At 44.9% G+C, this 15184-nt stretch overlaps 1 protein-coding gene across 1 annotated transcript in view; it reads left to right on the top strand.

Moving 5' to 3' along the window:
• ILRUN (inflammation and lipid regulator with UBA-like and NBR1-like domains) overlaps positions 1-15184 on the top strand; it is a 355318-nt gene that overhangs the window by 338505 nt on the left and 1629 nt on the right. The window lies entirely within an intron of this gene.

Genomic DNA, 15184 nt, shown 5'->3' with positions numbered 1-15184 from the left:
AAGCCTGTAAACGAGACGTCACTGTGCTGGCCACGCCCCCCTTCACGTCTGCTCTCTCTCCTAGGATTCTTAACCCCTTCAGCTGCACATATTGGCTAGCTGCAGCAGTGACAATTCTGGGCACAGGATCTGACAGACTAGAGAGATCCTGTGTGTATTAGCAGTGTCATTATACAGGTGGGACTTGTAGTTCTACACTTACAAGTTGCTGTTGATTCTCACAACACTCAGGGCAGCTCTTGTATCCACTCCCTTAGCAGTGTCATTATACAGCTGGGACTTGTAGTCCTACACATACAACATGCTGCTGAGTCTTCCAGCAGGCAGACATGTCACTGGGGGCAGCTCTTGTAGCCACTCCGTTAGCAAAGCAGGGGGAGGGGCAGAGATTGTCTTTATTGCATGTAAACAGAAAAGATCTGTGGAGGGTGCTGTGTTGTGGGGGGATCTGTGGAGGACGCTGTTATATGGGGGATCTGTGGAGGGCGCTGTTATGGGGGATCTGTGGAGGGCGCTGTTATGGGGGATCTGTGGATGGCGCTGTTATGGGGGATCTGTGGAGGGCGCTGTTATGGGGGATCTGTGGAGGACGCTGTTATGGGGGATCTGTGGAGGACGCTTATGGGGGACCTGTGGATGGCACTGTTATAGGGGATGTGTGCTATGACACATAGGGCCATGAGGGGGGGCCAGCATAAGACATATAGCATCTTATGCTGGTCCCCCTCATGGCCCTATGTGTCCCCTCATGTGTCCTAAACTGCGCACATAACTGGCTTTGCGTGTAAAGTATTTTACTAGTGTGTGTGTGTGTGTGTGTGTGTGAAACAATCTCTCTCCTATTGATAACAGGTCCGGCCTCACTATGAATGCAATGCACTGCAGCAAGCGTCACTTAGTAACGCTCCTCCCACTTCAGGAAGCAGGAGCGTTACTAAGTGACGTCAGTCACGCGCCGGCCGGCCAGCTCGCTGCCGTTCGCTGCAGTGCATTGCATTCATAGTGACAGTGAGTACAGAGGCCGGACCTGTTATCAATAGGAGAGAGATTGTTTCACACACACACTAGTAAAATACTTTACACGCAAAGGCAGTTATGTGCGCGGGGCCCCTTTATATATAATCACGGCATTTTCGGGTCGGCCAAATCGCCATATCGCATTTGCCGATTATCGGGATTAGATTATTTTTTCGATTTATCATAAAACTTGGTTAGCTTAGATATATACTGCTGCCCATCAGATTTTCAGTGCTGTATTATTATTTTTTCATAACTCGGACAACCCCTTTAATATATAATTATTGTAATTGGCGCAAGTAGATTCGGGTTCCTATTCATATGGTGGTATTCTGATATCGCTAGTCCATTAATATGGTTAGCTCTATTAACCTACAGCAAAAAATGTCGTCAGAGACAATAGGACGCAACAGCTTTTACAGCTACAGCCGTGGCCAAAAGTTTAGAGAATTACATAAATATTGAAAATTGGAAAAGTTGCTGCTTAAGTTTTTATAATGGCAATTTGCATATACTCCAGAATGTTATGAAGAGTGATCAGATGAATTGCATAGTCCTCCTTTGCCATGAAAATTAACTTAATCCCCAAAAAAACTTTCCACTGCATTTCATTGCTGTCATTAAAGGACCTGCTGAGATCATTTCAGTAATCGTCTTGTTAACTCAGCTGAGAATGTTGACGAGCACAAGGCTGGAGATCATTATGTCAGGCTGATTGGGTTAAAATGGCAGACTTGACCTGTTAAAAGGAGGGTGATGCTTGAAATCATTGTTCTTCCATTGTTAACCATGGTGACCTGCATAGAAACGCGTGCAGCCATCATTGCATTGCATAAAAATGGCTTCACAGGCAAGGATATTGTGGCTACTAAGATTGCCCCTCAATCACCAATTTATAGGATCATCAAGAACTTCAAGTAAATAGGTTCAATTCTTGTTAAGAAGACTTCGGGCCGTCCAAGAAAGTCCAGCAAGCGCCAGGATAGTCTCCTAAAAAGGATTCAGCTGCGGGATCGGAGTGCCACCAGTTCAGAGCTTGCTCAGAAATGGCAGCAGGCAGGTGTGCCACAGTGAGGCAAAGACTTTTGGAAGATGGCCTGGTGTCAAGAAGGGCAGCAAAGAAGCCACTTCTCTCCAAAAAAAACATCAGGGACAGATTGATCTTCTGCAGAAAATATAGTGAATGGACTGCTGAGGACTGGGGCAAAGTCATATTCTCTGATAAAGCCTCTTTCCGATTATTTGGGGCATCAGGAAAAGGGCTTGTCCGCAGAAGAAAAGGTGAGCGCTACCATCAGTTCTGTCATGCTAACAGTAAAGCATCCTGAGACCATTCATGTGTGGGGTTGCTTCTCATCCAAGGGAGTGGGCTCACTCACAATTTTGCTCAAAAACACAGCCATGAATATAGAATGGTACCAAAACACCCTCCAACAGCAACTTCTTCCAACAATCCAACAACAGTATGGTGAAGAACAATGCATTTTCCAGCACGTTGGAGCACCGTGCCATAAGGCAAAAGTGATAACTAAGTGGCTCGGGGACCAAAACGTTGACATTTTGGGTCCATGGTCTGGAAACTCCCCAGATTTTAATCCCATTGAGAACTTGTGGTCAATCCTCGAGAGGCGGGTGGACAAACAAAAACCCACTAATTCTAACAAACTCCAAGAAGTGATTATGAAAGAATGGGTTGCTTTCAGTCAGGAATTGGCCCAGAAGTTGATTGAGAGCATGCCCAGTCGAATTGCAGAGGTCCTGAAAAAGAAGGGCCAACACTGCAAATACTGACTTTTTGCATAAATGTCATGTAATTGTCGATAAAAGCCTTTGAAACGTATGAAGTGCGTCTAATTATATTTCACTATATCACAGAAACAACTGAAACAAAGATCTAAAAGCAGTTTGGCAGCAAACTTTGTGAAAACTAATATTTGTGTCATTCTCAAAACTTTTGGCCACGACTGTATATAACAAGCGGCCAGTTAACTCAAACAGTTTGTTCGCCACGGTAGTGTAGTTAGTTCAATTCAGGCACACAGCCAATTAATATAGCTCTGTGCTCCAGACCAGTTACTGTGGTATAGCGTGTCAGTTTATACTTTATTTTTTTTTTCTCTTTGCAGACACAGTTAGTTAGGTTATTACATTCCCTGCATATCAATTTTAAACCCATCCCGTCTTAATCTTTTTATAGGCCGATTCCACCATGCCGCTTCTCCTCTTATCAATGGGACTCACTCCACCAGACCTCCCTTCAATTAGCGCAGTCTGCTCTGTTCAGTGTGTTTAAGCCTTTACTTTATACACCATAGTTAAAAAAGCCAGTTATTTTGTTTATATTCCAGCAGCCGTCCCCTACAGCTTCAGGGCCTTAGTCCAACTGTTCAGAGCAGAGGAGGGGAGAGAGGGGGCAACTCGGGGGGCTATACACAATCCAGAAGCTGGCTTTTCCACTTAACGCCTAATATTTTCCCCCTGTTCCCGTCAACAACAACTTGTCCTACCCCTGCCGCCTCGGCTCTTCCCCAAAGTACCCCCTGTCCTGCAGGGGGATGGGGGGGGCAGCCGTCCGGTACTCACGTTTGGAGCTGATTACTTGGCAGTCTCTGTGTTCCTTGTGTTAGTCACTCTTGCTCCAGCAGCTGACAAAAAAAAGGTCCATTCGAGCTCCTGTCTGGCCAGACCTTAGACCGGCTCCTAGTTGCAGGGAGATAGGAGGGGGCAAGGAAGACAGACTCTCCGGAGTCAAAGTCAGCTGGGCAGCAATTCCCCCTCATGGCATCCGGTATCGGAGCAGCAGAGTACGGGGAACCTGCAGCTAAGGCAGCATCGATTCCATTGTGGTGCGGGCGGTAGCTCGGCGGCCAGAAGGGAGGTGTGAGTTTCACCTGCGTGTGTCCGCACCCATGCTCCTCACATTAAAGTTGCAGTATCACTCCAGCAGGAGGGTGGAGTAGGAAAACTGGGGTGGCTTTTCTAGACAAAAGTGTTAGGTTAAGGATGAAACAAATTTATAATTGTGGCACGGAGCCCCAGTGTAATGCTGGGGCTCCGATCGGTTACCATGGCAGCCAGGACGCTATTGAAGCCCTGGCTGCCATGGTAAGCTCCATGCTGCTGTGTGCACAAAGCACAGAGCAGCAGGGACGTGTGAGCTCCTATTCACCCTGATAGATCTCTATCAGGGTGAATAGATCTTTATCAGGGTGAATAGGACAATGGTTGTAGTCCCTAAGGGGGCTAAAAGTTAGTAAAAAAAAAAACACCAAAATATTAAGTATAAATGAAATAGAAAGATTTACAAAAAAAAAACTGCACATTAACAATAAACATAAATTTTCAGCAGATTTATGGGAATTTTTTATTTATTTTTCAAAAATAAAAATTCCCAGAATATCGGTATAAATTATCGGCCTGAAAGTTCACAAATTATCGGTATCGGCCCTAAAAAATCAATATCGGTCGATCCCTAACATCCAGTATACTTTTTCCGTAGACTGTGTCCGCTGCGGACAGTTACATTACCTGCTCTACATCTCCAGTATAACGTTGGCGCATCCGAAATATCAGTGACATTCAGTCTAATTTTTTTTGCTGCTGGTGGCAGCGACATTACCTGCGCTACATCTCCTGTATAACATTTGCGCCGCTGGTGACCGCGACATTACTTGCACTATACCTCCTGTATAACGTTTGTGCATCCTAAATATCAGTGACGTTAATTTAGTGTAATAATTATTTTTTTTTATTAGTGGTGGTGACAGAGACATTACTTGCGCTATACCTCCTGTTTTAACGCGTGCGCATCCTAAAAATATCTATGACATTCTGTCTACTTTATTTGCGCATAAACTTACAAAACCTGCGCTACTGTACGTATGACATACTTGCAAGCATATATACCATTTAATATGCGCAAGGCGAGCAGTAAGGAACGGGGAAGTGGCCGTGCTGCTGATGGTGCACGCAGAGGCTGTGGCCCTCAGCGCGGTGAAACTGTGCCTGCCGACAGAGCACAAGAAACACACGATATCTAGCTTCATGTCCGAGTTTGCAGGGAGGCATAGGACACCGCTCTCAAAGCCAGACTAGTGCGACCAGTTGGTCGGAGTCGGTTGGATTGCAGCAGATGCTTCAAGTCGGTTAACACCACCGTGTCTTCCACAAAGTCCAGTCTTGGTAGCGAAGAGTCTGGTCAACAGAATCCCCACCCAGGTACTCCTTCCACCCACCATGGAGGGTCAAAAGACCCGCTCAAGCCCGCTTGAAGAGCGACATGAGGAGATCTTGCGCCCTGATTCCCAAACTCTGGAGCATCCACAGTCAGAAGATGATGGTGGGGAACAGCAATTAGTGTTTCACGAGGTGGATGATGATGATGATGATGAGACACAGTTGCCAATAAGTCAACCGCAATTAGTGTCTCAGGAGTTTCATGATGAGGACGAGACACAGTTGTCAATAACTGAGGTTGTTAGGTCTACAAGTCAGGAGGATGACCAGAGTGAGGAAGTGGAGGAGGTGGTGCTGGACGATGAGGTCACTGACCCAACCTGGGAAGGTGGCAAGCTGAGCAAGGACTGTTCCCCGGAGCACCCCCTTGCGGCAATCTCCCTTGCCAAGGGGTAGGTGTTCCGCAGTCTGGTGCTTTTTTGAGGAAAGTGCGGACGATAAAAGAATTGTCATTTGCAACCTGTGCCGTACCAAAATGAGCAGGGACGTGAAAACTAGCAACCTCACCAGCATGCTTTGCCATATGGCATCAAAGCACCCTAATAGGTGGGCTTAACGCCTGGGTCCACAACCAGTGTCTGCGGATCACACCCCTGCCTCCTTTTCCCCTGTGTTATGTGCTGGCCAGTATCCTGTCCAAGACGCAGGCCCAGATTCCTCCCGCCATGCACCTGGACCTTCGCAAGCTCCATCAGCTAGCACATCCACTTCTGTGTCCCCAGCGCAGCGTACAGATGTCTATACCCCAGGCCTTTGAACGGAAGCGTAAATACCCAGCCACCCACCCACAGACCATAGCACTAAATGCGCACCTTTCCAAATTGTTGGCCCTGGAAATGTTGCCATTTAGGCTTGTGGACACTGATGCTTCCGGCGGCTGTCCCGCGGTACTCTGTCCCCAGCCGCCAATATTCACGGTGTGTGCAGTCCCAGCCTTACACCATCATGTGTTCCGTAACATCACCCGTGCCCTGACCATCGCAGTTATTGGCAAGTTCCACTTAACGACTGACACATGGACAAGTGTTTTTGGCCAGGGACACTACATTTCCCTGACGGCGCACTCGTTAAACATTGTGGAGGCCTGGAGCGAGTCGTATCCTAGGATGGCACAGGTGCTACCGATGCAAAGGATTGTGGGCCCTACATCCATCAGGGTTTCCGCTGCCACCTACGTTAGTGGCTGCAACCCCCCCCCCTTCTCCGCCTCCTCCACTTTCACCTCTGAATAATCATCTTTCAGCACCAGTCAGTCATCAGTCAGTAGCTGGAAGCAGTGTAGCACTGCAGTGGGGAAGCGGCATTAGGCCATACTTAAACTGATCTGCTTAGGTGACAAACAGAACACCGCCGTAGAGCTGTGGCAGGGGATAAGGGACAAGACTGAACCTACTCAACCTACAACCAGGCATAGTTGTGTCTGATAATGGCCGTAACTTGGTGGCGGCTTTGGAGCTCGGCAAGCTCGCACACATACCCTGCCTAGCCCACGTGTTCAACCTAGTGCTTCAGCAGTTTCTCAAAACCTACCCCAATTTTCCTGAGCTACTGGTCCGCCGCATGTGTGCCCATTTCTGCAAGTCATCAACAGCTTCCGCCTGTCTGGCAAAGCTGCAGCAGCGCTTGCAATTGCCAGCTCACCAACTGTTGTGCGACGTGAGCACGCCCTGGAACTCAACATTCCACATGTTGACCAGGCTTTGTGAGCAGTAGTGGAATACGATCTGCAACATAGTCACCTTTCCAGTCAGCTTCCGCTTTTCACTAGTGACGAGTGGGCATTGATGTCTGACCTCTGTGAGGTTTTACGCAACTTTGAGGAATCAACACAGATGATGAGTGGCGATAACGCTATTATCAGAGTAACCATCCTGCTTCTGTGTCTACTCAAACGCTGTGTCTATACAGGGTGATAGCCAGACCAACCTTATTTCATCTTTTAAGCGCCAAATGCGTGATGAGGAGGAGAAGGAGACAGTTTCCTCTGCTACAGAGGGTAGTATCCATGGAAGTTTTATTCCATCTGTTCAGCGCGGATGGGTAGAAGAGGAGGAAGAGTCTGTTGGGACTCTGGCACACATGGCTGGCTTTGTTAGGCTGCCTTTCTCATGACCCTCACGTTGTACGCATTTTGGCCAACACCGATTACTGGTTGTTCACCCTTTTCGACCCCCCGCTACAAAGAGTACTTCTCATCTTTAATTCCTGTGGTGTAGAGAATGAGCAAAATGGTGCAATACCAGAAGGTCCTTGTGAAAAAATTGCTCCAAAAATTTCCATCTGACAACGCTGGCTGCAGAGTACGTAGTTCCTTGGTCAACTGAGGAGGGTAGACGCGGGAAACACACAGCAGTTCCAACAGAGGCAGGGCAACACTCTCCAAGGCCTGGGACAGTTTTATGACACCCCGTCAGCACTCTCAAACTGATGCTCAACCTAGTGTCAGAAGGAGGAAAAATTTTTGGAAGATGGTCAAGGAGTACGTAGCAGACCGTGTCGGCATCCTCAGTGATCCCTGTGTGCTTTACAGCTATTAGGTGTCCAAGCTGGACACGTGGCACAAACTGGCGCTGTACGCCTTGGAGGTGCTGGCCTGCCCCATCGTGAGCGTTTTGTCAGAGCGTGTTTTTAGTGCTGCTTGGGGCATAATAATGGATAAGCGCATCCGCCTGTCAACTGAAAATGCTGACCAATTGACTCTTATAAAAATGAACAAGGCCTGGATTGCCCCTGACTTTTCTACTCCAGAGGAAAGCGGCTGATCATAAAGGCACTCTAAATGTTGCTTTTATGGTGTATTGAATACACTGTATTCCCATGCACTCCTTCCACTAATAAAAAGGGTATAAGATTCAATCTCCCTTTTCTCGTCCTCCTTCTCCATCATATCAACATGCTTATCAGACTGCCCTCACTCCTAATGTTTTAGAGGGTCAGCTCAGCAGCGGGCCCTCACCCATAATGTTTTTGAGGGTCACCAGCAGGCCCTCATCCATAATGTTTTTGAAGGTCACCAGCAGGCCCTCACCCATAATGTTTTTGAGGGTCACCAGCAGGCCCTCAACCTTAATGTTTTATAGGGTTAGCTCAGCAGCAGACCCTCACCCCTAAATTTTTAGAGGGTTAGCTCAGCAGCAGACCCTCACCCCTAAATTTTTAGATGGTTAGCTCAGCAGCAGACCCTCACCCCTAAATTGTTAGATGGTTAGCTCAGCAGCAGGCCCTCTCCCACAATTTTTTTTAAATGGTCAGCTCGGCAGCAGGCCCTCGCCCCCAATTTTTTTTAAATGGTCAGCTCGGTAGCAGGCCCTCGCCCACATTTTTTTTTAGATGGTCAGCTCGGCAGTAGGTCCTCGCCAATAATGATTTTCTTCAGAGCAGGGGGTGCCTGGTTTAAAGAGGACCTTTCACTACTGTATAAACTAAAAACTAACTAGATCAGTGGACAGAGTGGACTAGTATGCCTGGGCGCCGCTCCGTTCGCCCGGTATAGGCTCTGGTGTCTGCGCTCCCTCTGACTGATTTTTTTGTAGGAGGCGTGTCCCTTGCTGCACTGCTGGCCAATCGCAGCGCACAGCTCATAGCCAGGCTATGAGCTGTGCGCTGCGATTTGCCAGCACTGCAGCAAGGGACACGCCTCCTACAAAAAATCAGTCAGAGGGAGCGCAGACACCGGGCGCCGCTCTGCCCACTGATCTAGTTAGTTTTTAGTTTATACAGTAGTGAAAGGTCCTCTTTAATGCTCGGCTTTTCCTATTGACTTCCATTGTGCTAGTTAGAGCATCCGAGCAACCCGAGGTGTTCTACTCGAGCACTAGTTGTCACACGTTTGAAGCTGTAGTGGATGGAGAGATATGGAGCCAAATGTTCAAAACATTGTTACCCTTTTGGTTGCCAGTGTATACAAGAACATGAACGACCCACAATCTGTAGTATCAGGCTGCAATTTCACCACTATTACACAATTAAGGATTAATGGATTTGCTTATGTTAAAAAGAACCTGAGCACCATAAAATCTGTAGTATCAGGCCGCAATTTCAACCCAATTTCCCAATTAAGTATTGACGGATTTACTTGTGTATTAAAGAATGGGAACACCCTGAAATGTCACAGGCCACAATTTCACGCTAATTAGACAATCAAGGATTAACAGATTTACTTTTGCATAAAAGAATGTGAACCTCTCTTACCCCCCCTCCCCCCCAAATCAGGTGTATCAGACCACAATTTCACCCCAATAACAGAATTAATGGATTTAATTATGTATAAAAGAATGTGAACAAAGTAAAATCAGTAGCATTAGAACGTTTTTTAACCCCATTAACTCTATTATTAGGCGGACAGACAGGGTCATCTGTCGCTGAGACCGTGAATGCCGAATAGTGTGTTGTCTGGCGGGTGCTCGGGTTCGGCATATTGCGGATCGGATTGGCAGATTGCTGGGTGGGGCTGGGGAAGACCCGGCGGTCATGCTACATATTGGCACCAATGACAAAGTCGGTGGGAGATGGAAGGTCCTTAAAAATGATTTTAGGTTGCTAGGTGAGAAGCTCAAGTCCAGTGTTTTCATAAATACTACCAGTGCCACGAGCGTCACTAGAGAGACAATGGGAGCTTAGGGAGTTAAATATGTGGCTCAGAAGCTGGTGCAGGAAGGAAGGGTTTGGGTTCATGGAGAACTGGGCCAACTTCACGGTCGGTTACAGGCCCTACAGTAGGGACAGACTGCACCTCAATAGGGAGGGTGCAACTGCCCTGGGGGAAAAATGGTTAGACAGCTGGAGGAGCTTTTAAACTAGGATCTGGGGGGGGGGGGGGGGTCATACTAATAAGGGGGTAGGTGGTGTAGATAGAGAGTGGGTTATAGAAGGGGACAGTGGGGATTTAGTGGGGGCTGGGGTTAGCAAGGAAAATAGGGAGAAGACTGGGCATAACTATACATTTAAAAAAAATAGAGCTGGGAACAAGAACCTGTTGCATACAAAAATTAAGGTCCTCCACAGGTAATTATAGACCAGTTAATTTAACTTCTGTTTTGGGAAAAATGTTTGAAGGAATCTTAAAGGACTATATACAGGAGTATGTGACTAAATAATATTATAAGTTATAACCAGCATGGGTTTACCAAGGACAGAAGTTGTCAGACTAACCTGATTTGTTTTTATGAGGAGGTGAGTAGTAGCCTGGACAGAGGGGCGGCTGTGGATGTAGTGTTTTTGGATTTTGCAAAGGCTTTTGATACTGTCCCTCATAGATGCTTAATAAGTAAAGTAAGGTCTATTGGCATGGAAAGTATAGTTTGTAATTGGATTGAAAACTGGCTGAAGGACCATGTCCAGAGAGTTGTGGTCAATGATTCCTATTCAGAATGGTCCCAGGTTATAAGTGGCGTACCCCAACGTTCAGTGCTGGGCCCTTTATTATTTATTTTATTAATTAATGATATTGAGGACGGTATTAATAGCACCATATCTATTTTTGCAGATGACACTAACCTCTGTAGAACTGTACGGTCTATGGAAGATGTCCACAAACTACAAGCTGACTTGAACACTCTGAGTGATTTGAACCTCATTTGCCAAGTTGATGCCCAATGTGGACAAATGTAAAGTTATGGATCTTGGTAGTAATAATCTCTGTGCTTTATATGTCCTAGGTGATGTAGCACTCGGAGAGTCACTTATAGAGAAGGATTTGGGTGTCCTTGTGGATGGTAGATAAAATTACAGCACACGATATTAATCAGCTGGTTCTAAAGCCACAGGATATTGTCATGCATTAAACGATGCATGGACTCGCGGGGCAGGGATGTAATACTACCACTTTACAAAGCGCAGGTGCGGCCTAATCTGGAATATGCAGGCCAGTTCTGGGCACCAGTACATAGAAAGGATGCACTGCAGCTGGGAAAAGTACAGAGGAGAGTGACTAAAATGATAAGGTGTATGAAGAAAGATTAAAATAATTGAATTTATTTAGTCTTAAGAAGAGACGTCTAAGGGGGGGGGGGGGGGAAATGATTAACCTATACAAGTATATAAATGGGCCATACAAAAAAATACGATGAAAAGCTGTTCCATGTAAAATGTGCTCAAAAGACATGGAGGCCCTGCCTCCGATTGAAGAAGAAAAAGTTCAGTCTCCAGAAGCGTCAAAGCTTCTTTACTGTAAGAACTGTGAATCTGTGGAATAGACTTCCTCAGGACGTGGTCACAGCAGGAACAGTGGACAGTTTCAAATAGGGTTTAGACAAATTCTTAAAAGTAAAAAACATGCTTATGAGAACGTGTAGAAATCTGAGTCTCACTTCCTTCTGGGGTTCGCGTCCCCGCCTGTCCTTTGGTTGAACTTGATGGACGTTTGTCTTTTTTCAACCGTATTAACTATGTAACTATGTAATTAGTGCTGAAAGTTGTGAATAGCTTTTCTATTATCCAAGCTTTGCACTGGTAAATTGGCACCCTGCTCTCTCTCAATAGTGAGAATAATGCCTAATAATCTATTATATCGCTACTATCAATAAGTTGTTGCGTAAAACTAATATTTCGTACATAAAGTCTTTCCTATTCACTGTCCCTAGTGCCTGTAACATCTCTCCCTACACAAAGTTCACTGGAAAATGGCGTAGGGCTGTGACATCATAGGGGCTGGCTATCTGCAGATTTGCTGGCTGCATGGCATTATGGGTGATCCCTTGTCCCCGGGCTTCTTACTTCCTCTTTGTAATGTGCAGCAGCCATTTTAGAAAAAAATCTGTTTGTTACCATGAAGCGCAAGTAAATTCAGCTTTGCGACGTATCGACTTTTGCCTGAAATTCAGATCGAATTCCACTTCGTCAACTTCTATTTCCTTAACACTAGTCACCACTAAGGTTGCATGGGGTATAAAAACTTTCGATACCCAATCGATACCTTTGCACCTGGATCTATATAATACCGGGATTTGCTATTTTAGAGAAGAACATGGCGCACGCTAGGGCTGCACGATATGGGAATTTTGTGCGATTGCGATTAGGGCACTAAAAATTGCGATAACGATATGCAATATTTTAAGGGAATTGTGCTAGAGGTCTATTTGCTTGGATTTTCACGACAAAAGCACACAGAAATTACTGATAATGCTGAAATGTAGTTATGCTTGACTTAAGAACTGAAATGCACAGTGTTTTCAAGATAAAACATCTTTTTACAAAATACTAAACTTGCCATTTTCTTAATAGCACTGTACAGAACAGATAAATAGAAGAACATTTGTTCATTAAAATAATGAATTGCCTCCAGCCCCTCCTCCCTCTCCGCACTGTAACTGATGTATCACCGGCCTCGCTGTGCAACATAGCGGCCGGCGATACATCCGTGTCAGCCACGTAGAAAGTCAACCATCGCTTTATAAGACGCACTGTCATTTCCCCCCCACACTTTTGTGGGGAAAAAATTTGTCTTATAAAGAAAAATATGGTAATACAATTGCAGCCTTTTTGGGTTGGCCAATTGGCGATTGCGATATGGCGATTTATTGCGATTGCTTTGGCGATATATTGTGTAGGCCTAGCGCACGCTGTCCTCTATGTGCATCAAGTTCTCATCAGCCTGCACGGGGAGAAGGAGGGAGGAGCTATGAAGATAACACTGAAAAGGGGGGTGCCACTGCGCCAACAATGAATATTTATCACCCAGTCTCAATGACTGGAAACCCCACTGCATCGCAGCACCTGAGGGGTTAATTGACGGGGTTTGGCAGCATCTCCGTTCCCTGTCATTGAGGCCTGCATTTTTGTGTTTATGGGTTTATTATATTCACTGGTGGCCTCCCCCATCCCTCCTCAGTATTATCTTTATTGGTTTCCCCAGGGCCCCACCCACCTTCTCAGTATTTGTATTGGTGGCATTGGCAGGTTTCAATCGGAGCCCCAGCAGTGAAATCACGGGGCTCCAATCAGTTACCATGGCAGCCAGGACGCTACTGAAGCCATTCATGGCTGCTATGGTAAGCTTTCTGCTTCTGTGTGCACAAAGACTCGGGCAGCAGCAGTGTAAAATCCTATTCACCCTAATAGAGCTCTATTAGGGTAAATAGGGGAATGGTTCTAGCCCCATAAAGTGGCCAATAGTTATTAAATAAAAAGTAAAAAAAAATCCACCAAAATATAAAGTTTACTGTAAATCACCCCCTTTCCCAATTTTACATATAAAACCAATTAAAAAAATAAACATATTAGGTATCTCCACCTCCTAAAAAGTCCAAATTTCCTATGCAGAAGGATGCCGTAACATAAAAAAAAAATATTGACTCGCCATTTTTTTGTCACATTGTTCCCCCCCCCCCCAAAATATGACTGTACCATTATGGGCCGGAGGTTCCGTAAAATGTGGATTGCACTCAGCTTTTTTTTGGTGTATTATGTTTCTTTCACGTGGTATCGAATGCTATAGAGCATCGCAGTGCTTTTCTGTGGTTTTGAAATGGAGTCCAAATTTCGGTATTGTGACAACCCTAGTCACCACCTCACATTGCCTCATTAACGATGCGCTCCTCCTCATGTGCTGCCAAAACTGTGGACGCTGCAGAAGCCAAGCAATGTCATTTTTTTTTATACAATCCTATTACTAAATTGCCTCCCCAAATATATGTAAATCTGTAAAAAAAAAAAAAAAAAAAAAATCGGCAAAATTGTCCACATTGTTAAATTATTGGGTGTATTATGTGCATGTTAAAATGTAGAACAGAAGCGGTCAGTGGTTATTGATAGGTTTAGGACTCTCTGATGCCAGACATTCCCGGGATTTCACCCAGACAACCCCTCTGTTTCATGCTCTGATGCTCTTCTTTGCCCTGCGCTGATTCACCACATTAGGTGAACGCTGTAATAAAAAAAAAACAGCCAGAAGAGCTTGCTTATTTTTTTGGGCACCTCGCCTCCCAAAAAACATAATACCAAGAGGTCACAAAGTCTTATGTACCCAAAATGGTATTGATTAAAAAGTACAGTCTGTCCTGCAAAAGACATGCCCTCAAACATCTACATTGGCCTAAGAAAATGTTAGGGATGTTAGTATATGTCTATGTAGAAATTTTATAAAAAGTGATTTTATTATCAAAAAGTAGTAAAACATGAAGAAAAACTCATCTCCCAGAAAATGAGATGAAATGAGATGAAAAGCGACCAGAAAGCCAAATGTACCCCACAATGATGCCAATAAAAACTATAGCTTGTCCCGCAAAGGGACATTTTTAAGTTTCACCTCCATTTTGCTTTAATTCTTGTGAAACACCTAAGGAATTAACATTTCTAAAATCTGTTTTGAATAACTTTAGGCGTGTAGGGTAATTTATGGGTATTTTATGTAAGCTTGTCAAAGTTACTTGAAATCAGAATTGGTCTTTAAAAAAGTTTAAAATAGTGATTTTGTCCATATTTTTGGGTAAATTTTTGGATTTTTAAAAAAATGTAAAACATACCGATGCAAATTCGCCACTAACATAAATATAATGTATCACAAAAACATTTTCAGAATGGCTAAGATAAGTAATAGCATTCCAAAGTTGTTACCACATAAAATCAGGCTTAGTCAGGAATGGGGGTTAATGGCCTGGTCTAGAAGTGGTTAACCAAGACATTGCGTTTGTGTTACAGTACATTCATGATCAATTCATTCGAAGCATTTTCCAATGTAGTGTTCCGTGATAACAGTGATCAGATGGTGACCGCCCTTTGTTTACCAACGCCGAGCAAAACTTTCGATCTGTGCAGCATTTTGTTGCAGTTTCAAGGATGTTACTGCACTAAACCACAGTTTGACTGCACCATATGAATATACGATTGTTGTTTTTGTTTTTTTTAATATATATAAAGAGGACTGTTTATCACTAAGGCCTGATTCTAATGACAGTAATTACAATCTGCCTGCTATCCAGACTGCATTCATTCT

The sequence above is a fragment of the Bufo gargarizans genome, chromosome 3 (genome assembly GCF_014858855.1).
Source record: "Bufo gargarizans isolate SCDJY-AF-19 chromosome 3, ASM1485885v1, whole genome shotgun sequence".
Taxonomy (NCBI): domain Eukaryota; kingdom Metazoa; phylum Chordata; class Amphibia; order Anura; family Bufonidae; genus Bufo; species Bufo gargarizans.
This window is presented reverse-complemented; position numbering and strand designations above follow the sequence as displayed.